The sequence below is a fragment of the Motacilla alba genome, chromosome 2 (genome assembly GCF_015832195.1).
Source record: "Motacilla alba alba isolate MOTALB_02 chromosome 2, Motacilla_alba_V1.0_pri, whole genome shotgun sequence".
NCBI lineage: Eukaryota > Metazoa > Chordata > Aves > Passeriformes > Motacillidae > Motacilla > Motacilla alba.
Window position 1 is genome coordinate 74,975,925 of NC_052017.1, and position 14,019 is coordinate 74,989,943.

General features: G+C 34.3%; 1 protein-coding gene across 4 annotated transcripts in view; it reads left to right on the forward strand.

Annotated features, from left to right (window-relative positions):
* CDH12 (cadherin 12) overlaps positions 1-14,019 on the forward strand; it is a 539,049-nt gene that overhangs the window by 174,317 nt on the left and 350,713 nt on the right. Inside the window, exon 3 of one of the 4 annotated variants that reach the window (XM_038160521.1) lies at positions 698-799. The exons of the other annotated variants lie outside the window; for them this stretch is intronic. The gene's annotated coding sequence lies outside the window, so the exon portion shown is untranslated. The remainder of the gene's footprint in view (positions 1-697; positions 800-14,019) is intronic. 4 annotated transcript variants of the gene reach the window in all.

A 14,019-nucleotide genomic window follows, 5' to 3' on the forward strand; every position in this document is an offset into this window, starting at 1 on the left:
AGTATTTTTTGTTTGCTTCCTCCCACCCCCATCATCTAAATATCAGATTGAGGTTCAAACAACATGTCTCAGAGCTGTAATAGGAACCAGATCATGATGGGCTAGTTATAGAAGTTGCTTCTGTGAGTTGCAGAACTGCATTTAAGAGAAAAATTGCAATCCTGACATATATGATACTGATTTATATGATTATAGTAGTGACAAAATTTGCTGTAAAACCATTGTGAAAAGAACAAATCATTATATGAGATGTTCCTAGCTCATATTCTCACTACTCCATCCTTTTCAAAAAGTTCTTTGTATGTTTATTTTCATGCTGTGATGAATGATAGCTGACACAAAGGAAACTCAGCTAAGGCAATGCATACAAATCAGAGCTGTAAAATGATGTTCTGCAGTTATGCCTACTGGCAGTAAAATCCCCCAAGTTTTAGACAGTTATAAAGAATGTGAGCATTTTAAAACTGAGTGTTTGCTCAGTGGGGTCCATCAGCTTCAAGGAATGTCTGTGTCCTGCTCTCCACCTTGCCACATTCAGTCAAGAGGCAAAGAAATGTGCTGTGTGGTGATCTGTTAATATTTTTTTTTACGTTAGATGGATTTTCTAATAACACATAATTGTGCTTTGGCTGTTATTCCCATTTTCATGGGGAACAATGATGACAATGACAATTTTACTTTTGTATGTTTGTTACAGACTTTAGTGACCCAATCTGTTGAGGGTTGTGGTAAATAAGGCCAGCTAAAGGCTGAAGTTCATTTCAATAAAGTCTTGGAAGATGTGGCATCATATTCACAGGTAGACTTTTAAAAAGATGTCTCTGTCATCTCAAAAAAATCTGTAATAATTGTGATGAACTTACTGTGTTAAACCTGGTGTATTCACGTCTCACTTTTTAGTTGGTGTATTTTTTTCTTATTTGTTTGTTTGCTGTTATTTATATATTAAACAGAATTTAGTTTTAGGCCCACTTAACTGAGCTCCAGAAATTGAGGATTATAACTATCCTTGCTGGCATATCTCAACAAAAATATTTGATGCAGTCTAGAGATATTTCACTGCTATAGACCAATTCACTATTTCCAGAGAGCTGTACTGTATGCTATATTCTTCAGACTATTTCAATTTAGATGTAGATTGGAGAAAATAAAAGCACTTTTGCAGTCTATTCTGTACCTCTTAAAGGACAGAAGCTAGTTTTCTCTCTGAGCTTTATTTTTATGATGCTTTTTCTCTTGTATTTGCGTGGTATTATTTTTGTCAAATGATATTTGTCTGCTTTCAAAGGCATGCCTTAGCAGAACCCTTTCACACAGGTAAAAACCAGTGTCATAGGCTTCCTCATGTTTGTAGATACACTATGTTTGCTTCAGTTGTTGCATATGGAGTGTACTGTAAACTGGTTTTACTGTATTCTGGACAGCAATTTAATGCTGGGAATGACCAAAAAAAATCAATTAGATGTGAAGGTATGAATTTTATAACTTTAGCAATAATATATTTTGAAGTAAAGTAGTTTAAAGTACAGCCTCCAAAAGATGGCAAAGGTTGGTGAAGTTTTTGGGGTTATAATTTTTTTTAGGAATTTGATCTATGAATCTTGGTTAAAAGTGTCTGGATACTAGGTTTTTGGTTTTTTGCTCAAGTCTGTCTTTGGGACAAAGAGCACAAGGCAATTTTCAGTTATGCATCTTCTCTTACAAAATTCTGGGCTTCTGACTAGTCAAAAGAAATCAGGAAATTGAGATTATATCTCAGTAACTCTGACAAATAAATGAAAAGATCTTCTCTGATGTCAATGTGATCAGCACTTGCTATCTTGACTAGGCTTGCTGGAAATGTGCCAGAAGAGCTTAGGATGTGACTATCATTTCTGCTTAGTAAAGTGGTTTGGATGACATATTTCCATGCACTTTGCCTTTAAAACATTATTTTTTTGACACTTGGATGGTAATTTAAATTGCATTTTGTTTCAGGACACTCAGGTAGAGAGTGTGGGAATGTAATGAGAAGGATAATAGAGAGCAAGTAATGTGGAATTACTTTATTAAATTTCTTTTGAAATTTAATGACATCAGCACGGAGTAGACTGTCTTCTAAGAATGCTTGTGTGTGGACAAAGACAAACCTTGGCATGCTCAGTTTATGATTTGTTGCTGATAATGAGTTTATATTCTTACTGCATGTAATATGAAATAAAATTTTAAACTGCTTGATTATAAAATTAGGCACATAATTAAAAGTCTGGTTCAGCTTTTCATATGCCTTAGATAACTCTCTAAGTGTTTGATAAGTTTATATTGATACATGCGCATAAGTGGAGATGTGGAAATCAGCATATTAACGAAGAAGAAATAGAGAAGTAGTAGAATAACAAAAAGCTATGCATTTACCTCATTCAGAATGGTTCCAAGTGTTCATATGCTAGGTTTAGCGACACATATTTCTGGAGAAGGAAAATAATCTCTAGATTTGTGAATTGTGAACTTTGAACAGCTTAAGGGATAAAATACACATTATGTTACTGCCTGCTCTGTCTCTCACATCTCATTCCCTCCCCTTCTTTTTACTGTGGGTTTTTAAAACATGTTGGTTAAAAGTGAGCAGAGCAGGCAGTAATCAAGATCATCATAGCATCACCCAGTCTGGAAAAACAAGAGTGATAAACAAGGGGGAAAAAAAGCCTTTTGCTGTTATCAAAGAAATACTACAGGAGAGATCAGGAGGCAGCTTGATTGTGGGACAACAATCCATAATTTACTTTGCAGATGTCTCTGTAATTTAAGCAGCAGGCAGAACAACCACACAGTTGTGGATGCTCTGGGGAAAGGATACCCAGAGCCTCGTAAATCATGGTAAGGATTAAAAGCAGTGAACATTCATCTTCTTAACCTCATAAGGTGGTATTGCAAAGCCAAGGATTATAACTTACTGTGCATGTAATCTTTGTTCAGGGATAGAGGATGGGAAATTTTTAAATGCTTCTCTCAATTAACAGTAACACATTTTGAAAGGGAAAAATATTGTAAAGTGGATCTTAAAAGAATTTATGCTATTAAAGGAATACTTAACATTTCCCGCAAAAGAAGGGAAAAAAAAAATTGATTCTTGCTGAGCCCACTGTTTCTAAGCCCTGATCTGCTTTTAAAAGTTAATATTTATAAATATGTTTGAAAATCTTGCTTAATAGATACAAGACAGAAAAATACCAACCTTTCCCATTTTAAATTGGTAGACTCCTGAACAACCCTTTGCCTTTGAATTGAACTGCCCTTTGTGTTTCCTTGAATTCAGCTACTTTTTCAAGTATAAATATTCAACTCAAATATTCATGGTGATTGAAGAACAACTTCAAAATGAAAACCCACAGCATGTGTGCAGTCTGTTAAATAAGCATCGTAAAGCCTGAATTTATCTGTTCGGTTTGTAAATGTTGCCAGTACACCTGGAAATAAATTTTATCCACAAATGTATTGAAAATATTTTACTTCCATACTCAGAATGCCAGTGTAGAGGGACTGAAAACATTTGTAAGAGAACTGAATGTATGTGATGTTGTAGCACCTTTCATAGCCCTGCAAACTAAGAAAATCAGGGAAGCAAGAGCTTTTGGGTTTTGGTTTGGTTTTGGTTTTTGGGTTGTTTTTTTTTTTTTTAATTCTGATATGTGACTCAAAATCCTATCTATTTCTGTCAGGGAAAGAAATACAGGCTTATAATGTTCAGCAGAGTTCTGTACTGCATGACTGGCAATGCTGGTGATCAGTTTCATGTATTATGAAGAAAAAAAAAGTTTGAAAGTTCTCAAGCTCTAATCCATTGCATAATTAGCACAGTAAACTCACAGATCAAGAAAGATGGAGAGTGACCTTTTACATGGTAATGTACTGACAGGACAAGGGGGAATGGCATCAAACTGAAAGAGGTTTAGATTAGATATTAGGAAAAAATATCTTTACTGTAAGGGTGATGGGGTACTGGAACAAGTTGCTAATAGAAGTTGTGGATGCCTTATCCCTGGAAGTGTTGAATTAAGGTTAGATGGGCCCTGAGCAACCTGGTCTAGTGAAAGGTGTCCATACTCATGGCAGAGGGATTAGAAAGAGATGGCCAGATGGTCTTTAAGGTCCCTTCCAACCCAGGCTATTCTATGATTCTGTGATCTAAAGGTGAAAGATAAAGTCAATCACACAATGTTATGTCTTGAAAACTAAAAAAAAACAAAACTAAAAAAAAAAAAGATATGTGTGTAGTTTGAATTTTCTTGATAATTCAAACCTTTGGATTGCCAACAGACAGGCAAACGTGGCATTAAGATGTTTATATTCAGTCATTATGTACAGAGAGTGTTTTCTAAAGAGCACTTCCTGAGTACTGTCAGAAGATCACAATCAGGAGAACATTTGTTTGTCAACTGCTTCAGGTCAGACTACTTGATAGCTGCTTAAACAATGCTGTAAAGTTTTACAGGCCCCCAGCAAGACTTTTTTCATCTCTTCAGAATAGCTGTTTCCTCTAATTAGCTCATGGAGATTGTACTGGAAATGTCTTCCTGGACAGATTTTCTGCAGTGATTTTTCTTTTAATTCAATTATTTTCCTATCTTAGCTTCTTTCCTACTTTGATGGAGTGAAAGTTCATTTATTTTCTAGTATTCCGTTGGGATGTTTGATCACTCTAGAAATCTAGCCAATAAAACAGACGATGCAGGATGAGAGAGTTTGCTTATACATCCACCATGCTATTTAGGAGTGATGCTGTTGCTATGAAACTAAACACTGGCCTTGAATACTATTTGTAGATAGACTGTTTTGTTTATCTGATTTCACGTAAACTTAAAAATTAGTTCTTTATGATAAAACTTCCTTTCCATACTATAAATATGTGCTACCTGCACAGCTTCTTACCCTCATAAAACACATCATTCTGGATTGGAATGGGTCACAGACTAAGAGTCCATGATTCACAAGAACCATTAGAGTAAAACCATGAAGGTAACAGCTGTCTACTTAGTGAACTAGCAGAAACTGCTCTTTGTTCAGGAAGTTTAATTTGGCCCAATGTAAATGTCTTTGTTTTCTTTTTAATAAAGCCTTCTGTAATTGTACTACACATGACAGACATAGAACATGCTGTTTTGAGAAAGCAGGATGGTTAGGTTACAAATGCATAGCTGAGACATGTTTATTATAACCTCATCTTTAAACATATGTACCTTTCAATACCAGATATTAATTTGGAATTCCTTAGATTTTAGTGCCAAATTGAGATAATTTTAAAAAATGTTAATTTTATGAGCATGCATCAGAAACAAGCTGATTGAAAACAGGTTTCCAAGAGTAAACCCGATGACATGGTGAATTCAAAAATGGAAGTCTTAATCTAATCCATGGTAATAAAGTTCTTTAGAAATTATTAATTTGTTTCTCATGGTTGAAATGCAAGAGCTAAATTAAACTGGAAATATGCAATATTCTTATTCACCTGAAACAAATAATTAAAAATGGCAAGTTGTTGCTACAATGCCACAAAAATTTTACAATGCCTTGTAAAATTTTAAAATTTTACAAGGAAAATGGAATATTTTGGGGATAAGTTTCCTTAGATTTAAAAAAAATAAAAGCATAATCGACAAATTGCTTGTAAGTAATTATTTTGTCTCTATTTTTGCCTATCCATCTTGTGACATCATGCTGTCACCCATATCTCAAAAGGATTGTTTGGTTAGCTGTTTTTACAACATAGGCCTGTTGAATTTCTGTGGTAGTGACCAGGCCAAAACATAGGAAATCTATATTCCTCAGTGATATAAAACAAAACAAACAAATAAAAAAAAAAAATCCTTAGTTACTTTCTTATATTGACCATTCACCTGACCAAGCCAAAAATCTTTATTTGTTAAGACCTCTGCTGTAGAAGTTATAAATGGAATCAATGTCACCGTTACACAGTTCTAATCTTAGTACATAATGCTTCTAGTTTGCTGATAAGTGACCTCACTTATAACATTTTTACTTCAGAAATGAGAGCTAAAATATTAATTAAATGGTAGAAATTCACATATTTTGAATGAATTATGTCAAAGCTCTCTAGTCTTGTAGCCTTATGGAGAAAGGAGAAAACAGGTGCCTTAAATCCTGACTAAGAATTTTGGAACTGTTTCACTTAGTGTTTTAATCTGTCTTTAATCTAGATGTATCAAAAAAGAGAAAGCATAAAGTTGGTTGCAGAACTTTCTTTACAATGAAAAGATATCTTACATTCAGCATGAAAGTGTGTAGTCATAAGGATCTTGTTATGGGCTTAGATCTGGCTTTATTCAATATTATCATTAACCTGATGGGTGATGAAATAGAATCCTGTATTTCTTATCAATTATGTGAAGATAAATATGTACATTTTACAAAGATAAATTTTCCATCTACAAAGCTGATGAGAATTAAGAGTGTGTGGAGGCAAGACTCTGCATTCAAAATAACCCTGAGGAGCAGAGAAGTAACCTCTAAAAGGTGTGGTGAAACTTAGACAAATTTAATATCCTTGCATAAAAATCACCAGAGACAAAATACAGACTGAGGAACAATTGATTCAGTAACGAGTCAGGGGAAGGAAGGAAGAGAGAAGGGATTACAAACTGAAGATGATGCTGTAAAATTATTTCAGAATGAAGCACGAAAAATTTGGGACATGATCTGGTGACTGGGGAAAAGCAAATTTTGCACACATCTTCCAAACAAGGCCCAAAAGATGGTACAGGAAATTACTGTATAGACATCTCATGTTAGTTTCTGAGGGAATCATGGAGATCTAAAACTCATATCTGGGCCCCTGAAGAAGAATGCAGGGGCTGGGAACAGTCAGACTCCCATTCATGCCTGGCCAACCTGATTGCTTTCTGTTCTGTGAGCATGGGGAAAGAAATGGGTAATATTTGCCTTGACTTAAATAAGTCTTACATTGTTGGTGTTGAACATTGCACTCTGGATGGCAGAAAACTAGATGGATAAAAAGCTGGTTGGATGGCTGAGACAAAAGCAATAGATCATGTGCTGCTTGAAGGCCTGTGATAAATTAAATATGTGAGGGATCTGGGCCAGCAGAGATGACATCTAGCCTGTATTCATAGGGAAACAGAAAGGAGATTGAGGGAGTAGGATTATGCCCCTGCTATTCAGAGTTTGTGAGACCTCATCTAACTACTGCTCACAGTGTTGGGCTCCTCAGTACAAGAGAGATGTCAATTAGCTGAATTGGGATTAACAGATGATACCCAAGCTAGTCAGGAGCTGGAGCATTTTTATTTTGATGAGAGAATGGCGGGTCAGACCTTGTTCAGTCTGAAAAAGAGACTTCTTTGGAAGAACTTGTCAGCAGCTTGACCATGCCAGCAAGATGGATAGCAAAAAGATGGAGCTGGGCTCTTCATGGCCATGCATCAGAGAGAATGAAAGGCTACAGGTATAAAGTGAAACAAGTGGAGTTCAGACTGGATGTATGAAAAGATCTTATAAGTCATAGGACAGTCAAAGTGTGGAACAGGTTTTTCAGAGAGACTGTTTAGTCTCTCAGTTCTTGGGCATATTCAAGACCAGACTGAATAAAGCCCTGAGCATAGTGGTTTGACCTCACAGCTTACTAATCCTATGAGTTGAAAACTGGACAAAAGATGTCCTGATGTCTCTTCAGCCTGAATAATTCTGTGATTCTATATATAGTTTAGGAGATGATTTTTCATCTCTATTTAGCTCCTGTAATACTTCTGTAGTGTTTTTGACAATATACTTTGAGATATCTGATTGGTTTAAAAAAACCATTCTCATTGCATGAGACAACCTTTGAACAAGCATATCTTCTGAGTAAAGAGAAGATGGAAAAAAATTAGATATCTTAATCTGCCATGATAAGTTCCTGAAAGAGAGATGAATAACTTGTTTTTTCCCAGGACAAATAGGGCAAGAATTAAGTGCTTTTTAACTTTATAGCAAGAGACATTTGGATTACATAGAATTAAAAATCTTATTATGGAAAATACCATTGAAATAGACTGTGTAGGAGAATCATGAATTCTTCATTATTAGAGGTATTTAAGAGCATAAGCATCTGTCAGAAACACAATGATTTCAAAAGTAGAAAATGGAATATTTGAATATATTTTGTATTGTGCATTGAAGGCTATGCTGAAATGATTTTAAGCTTTCCTGACCTCAAGCCTCTATTGTTTGCAGTATAACTGGGAGGTAATTTAAAAAAAATCTTCAGACACTGAGTGTGTCAGGATTTCTTCAAAGACTGACTTAGCTGTCGGTTTCACTACTTTTCTCTGTAAGATTTATGTCAAATCATGTTAAAATATAACAGTACATTTTTACACATGTCTATGTAAAAAACACACAATCTTTTTAGAGTTTGAACTGCTGCAATTCAAGCATTCAGAGCATGTATCCTAAATGGTTCTAATAAAATACTTATATGATGGCTTTTTTTTTTTTTCTGCAGCTCATTAAAAGAGTGAAAAAACCAGTAAGCCATTATCACCTTACAAAGTTTAGTTATCTGAAATAGAAATAACAGCTGACCTAGGAATATAGTGATCCTATTTATTTCAGATGTCTTGGAACCACAACTATTCATTTTCCACTACTCAGGCAGGATAAGAGAGCCTTGTCTGAATTATGGGTTTCTGATGCTTCTTTTTCAGGTCCCTTTAAGTCTGTTTTTAGTTGGTATGCAGTCAAGCTAGAGATGATAATTAGGGTAGACTGCTAGTCTGCCTATATGGAGATGAGGGTGGAGGCTCTAATTCTTGGAAGATTAAAGGCTTTAAGTGAAATGAATTGTAAAGGGAATAATCTCTTTCCTATATTATCAAGGTTGATAACTACTCTAAAGGTCAAACCTCAGTTTTAGTCTGAGGGGTCTATGAAGCAGACATATCATCTTACTCAAGGACTGACTCATGGACTAATTTTAGAAGTGGATAAAGGAAAAAAACATAAATTTTATTACAATATGCCCTCTACATTGTGTTTTTAAAGTGCTGTTTTGCTCCACAGTCCTGCTACATTTTTTTTTTCTTTCAGTCATATCTCACAGTCTCCATTAGGAGCTTATTAGAAGCAAAAAAAAAAACCCCTCTCTTTAGTTGTAGACTATGTGAGTTACAGTGGTATTTCACCCAACTGGTCAGGTGACAGAGAGAAAACAGGAAAAAAAAGGTAAAATACAGTTTTGGTTTAGTTTGTTTAAATATTCCTTTGGGTGACTTTGTGGAGTATAATAGATGCAAGCCTGAAACTTATCTGAGATATCTCAGGTGGTTTCTCTGTGAAAATGCAGGTTTGTACTAAGTAAACCAGCAAATATTTTCATGTTAATGGACAGGTCCTGTTTCTTACCTTCATGAATTGTGATGCTGCCTGTGGGGTGACTTCACATGCTCAATGTTTGATGACACTAGAAGAGAAATGTGTTCTGATTGACTTGCTTATTCTTTGGAGTGTCAATAGTTGTGTTTAAAGTAGTGACTCTCATGAGTTCTCATGAGTCTGAGGTTTTTCCCTCACCATTGGCAGTATTACATGAATATAATCTGTAGGAAGAGCTCCACTAATTGCCTGATCTAAATGCTATGAAGGACATCCTTCTTAGACAGCGCTGAAGATTTCCCATTTTTTTTTACTGAAGTCATGGTATTCTCATCTGACATGTTGGCTGTTGGGTTTGTGCTACAAATCACAGTTTGTGTGTTTTTATTGCTCACCTGATTTAAGTGGCATTTTACATTGATTTATTTATATTGATAAAGATAGTAGTGGCTCCTAAAATTTTATATTATTATATAAAATACCATAATAGTATAGGATGCAATTTATGAACTTTGTAACTAAGGCTAGTGTGGTAGCAAGTACTTTACAGAAAACTGAAAAGATTGACGAGCCAGTAAGAATGTTAATTTGGATTGATTCTGGTTGTTCTCTCATCTACCAAAACCTTTGACATCTGCAGTTTGTTTTGTGTCCTATAACTTATGACATCAAGATCAGATGGGTGTGCTGACTTTACAAGCTGGACAAGTGGAATACAATGAAATCTCATCTGAAGCTCACTTAGCATCACCTGACATATGGTGATTGGTATAACGTGTTCTATGCTGAACCTATAGGCACTTAATTTTGTAGTAAAGGTTTCCTCATATTTTTGCATTTTTTCCAGTAGTGTTGGGTGTATGGTTTCTTTCTGTAAATTGGCATACCTGCCTCATATTGAGCAAAGTGTGTCCTCTCTGTTGCTACAGATATTTGAAAGAAATGGAGAATAATCCCTCAGTGTTGTTTTGGGGTGTTGCTAATTAGAAGTCTTCTCAGATACTTCTCCTTGGTTTTACCTCTCATTTCAAATGGAAGGCTCTAAGATGTGCATAGAAAAGTGGGGTTTTTTTTGGTTACTTTATAAAATTAAAAGAAAGAAAAGGAAAATTGGATTTGTGTAATACCCTAGGTATCAATATCTTGAATAAAATGTCAAGTTAGAGTTTATGTCTTGAGTTTGGAAGAAGAGTGAAACGTTAAAATTCAGAAGTTATATAAAATTTCAGAGTCACAGATCAGACTAGGAAATCATGAGTGAATAAAAATTGTCACAGTAGAAAAGTCATCTTTCTGGAGTCAGGAGCACTCACCAAGTAATGTAGTGATTGATTAAGAAACAAAGGAAAAATAATGAAATCAAAAAGTAGAATATAGAAGAGCCTATATTGATGTTCATTTGATCCCAACACTTCCCTACCTGGAAATAAGGAATAGATTAGGGAGGAACACAGAACAAGTACCAAGATATGAAGTACCTTTTTGCCCCAGTCATATTCTATTAGGAACAAAAGTTTTGTTCTTTGGCTGAAGAAAGAATTGGGCTAGAAAAGATAAATATTTAACTGTCTGAAAATGTTAATACTTTGAGGCAGTTCTGTGCAAAATATTAAATAAGAAATAGAATAAATGCCAGCTTTGCCTCCTTCTGGAGCCCACCAGCTGAATTGGTAAGAACATTAAATATTTTTCATGAATAAATGTGGAAGCTTGATAAAAAATTCTGCATACTTACATGATCAGCTGTTGGTATTAATAAATGTAGCAGAACCTCTGTGGATGAAAAAGGAATATTACAGGCATGAAAGTGAGGCAAGAAGATACCTGCTAAAAGAATGCTTAATTGTAAACTTTGACAAGGGAGGAATCCTTTTATAGTATTACGTGTTTTTCTTACTAATGTGTATTTCTGCTGCCATTAGCCCCCATAACTGCCATGTACAGACCAGCTACAAGGTGCTTCAGTGTATTACTTACAGCTGAGTTTTTTTATAAATATTGATGCATTTCAATGCACTTTTCCATAAATTCATTGCATTTTATAAAATTTTTGTATGACAATCAATTCTGTTTATGGAAAATATTTTTTTTTTTACCATGGAGACATGTGGCAATGGAGATAATAAATTAGCACAAGTTTTAAGAAATTGTGGTGGCTAAGATTCTTTCATAATACTAGACATCTGAAGCATTTCTATGAATCTCTCATAATCTCTTAACAAATGATCTACATAAAACCTTTTTCTGAATTTCCCAGCTTTAAAGACAGTCTCTGTTTTTTTTTTGTTTTTTTTTTTAACAATTATTTTAAGGAAATTAGTAATGACATTAAGGTAATTTTGTTCCCTGAAAAAAAGCTTGTAGGATTACTGTGTGAAATCTCTTTCCCATCTCATCTTTTTTTTGCTGTGGTGTATTTAAGAGAAGTGCATGGGTGGGTGTCAGGGTAGGACCAATATTTTAAAATATACAAATCTGTATTCAAGACTGAAAAATTGAAATATTTCCTCTAATTTGAAGATACCTTTTAGCAGTTGATTATAAAAGAGTTGAAAATTCTTCTTGCATAAGTTTCAAGATCTCATCTATGGGCCACGCATGGGAATGTTTTGTTATCCTTGAAGTGTTTTTTGGTGACAGAAAGTTAAGTCACAATCTGTGTCATTAATTATAGGTATTATTATATTTTTATGTTGTGCTTTCACAGATTTTTTGTTAACAGCAAACCAGTTTTCTATAGTTGCACATGCTATTAATGAGTTCTAAAGTTTTTCTTATGTGTGTAATAAAAGTTTTTGTATGATTTGTTACATTGACACGACTTTTTATACTTGTCCCTGATGAGTTGAAAAGCCGCTAATACACCAAGTATGATAGCTTTGTTACAATTACTGCTAAACAATGTAAAATAAGCTCTAGCCAACCTATGAAGTGTAGAATTATTTTTTTTCTTTTAAATGGCTTTTTGACCATCATCGCTATTTTTCTGACCTATGTAAGGAGAGAAGCTAATGTACAGAAATTGCATAAGTAATTCCTAGGTCATGATCATTACAATCTTTGTCAGCATGGGATCACCATAGGTTCAGAATATGAAGTCAGTATTTAGTGCCTGCTGAAATTATACTGTGAAGTCATTGACTCATAAGTAGATTTAAATGCCATAAGTCTGACTATAGAAAATGCTCTTATTGAAAAAGAGTAGGTTTTGATTAGATATCCTATAACAAAATTTGGAAGTCAGGATTTCCTTTATATTTTAGTAAGAATTGGAGTATGTAAATAAATTTGGCATAATGTGATTTTAATTTACAGCCAAAAATAAAAATTCCTTTTTTTTTTTTTTTTGACATGATAAAACTGATTTCTATTCTGTCAGTGATTTCTAGTTTTTTGGTTTCATTTTTTCTCTTGGGACCACATTTTTTAGATTACAAGTATTATTTACTGTTTTATTCAAATGGGCCATCCCTTTAATTTTCTGCATAGTCTTTTTTTTCCTCTAGAAACCTCATCCTATAATAAGTTTAAAGGGAAAACTTTCCTTTTTATTTCTCTTCCATTGTATGACTCCGAAAATACGTTCTACAGTTCCCTCAGTTGAAAAACACCAAACAGCCTAGCACAGAAAACGTGAAAGGTAAAATCCTGCTTTACCTAGTGCTTACTGAGCCTATGAAAATAAAAATTTCAAGAATGGTCTGGTAATACTTCCATGCATGAGCTTTTAGACTCTACCAAAAGGAATTGAGTTGGTGTATGTTTCAAAGCCATGATCTGCATATGATACTGACTGAGCCTTTTCACTAAAATATACTATTGCCTTTGTACAAGCAGCATTTTCTGTCAGTATAATTGGGTTTTCTAATGACACTGTACACGTATGGATCACACAGACATCCAGGGTGTATAGAAATGATACAATTTTAAATATTTTAATTCATATTTAGTGTTTATTGTAGTATAGCCTTGCATTAATCTGTTTGCCTATGTTGTTTTGTGTGTTTGTTTTTGTTTTTTTTTCCAATCACTACATTTATTAGATCTTCTACAACAAATAAAAGTTTAAGTAGCAAGTATACATATTGTTGAGTAGTAGTTTAATTTTTCTGTATTTATGTGACAAAAAAAGACTTATGAGATGTTCTTTAAGAGTTTTGGGATCCTCCTCACAGCACTGTGTGGAGCTGTGTTGTATAAGCAGAAGGAAGAGGGAAATAAATTGAAAAACTGTAATTCTCAAGCCATTATTTGACTATCAGTTCATTCCAAAATCAATGCAGTGAAAGCCTTTTAGGAAGAAAGGAATTCATTTTAATTTGGTCATAAAGTGGGGGACTGCCGAGACAGGCTTTGGGTATCGAAAGAGACTATGTAAGCCCCATCCTCTACGTTGATCCTGGAAGAAATGTTTTTCACTGTCACTTAATTTTATTCTGCAGTTCAGTGTGGATCATGACCTGGTTATGTGCTCTGGATTGAGATGCAAGAAGTTCCACTTAAATGATTAAATGTTAAATGATTAAAGACATCAAATTATAAGTGAACATATGCTGGGGAGGAGAAAAGCTAGTGGATAAAAGGAGAAATATAAAAGTTTATCTCTTCTGAAATCTGCATGCTGTATTGCACAATAATAACTATAAATTGACA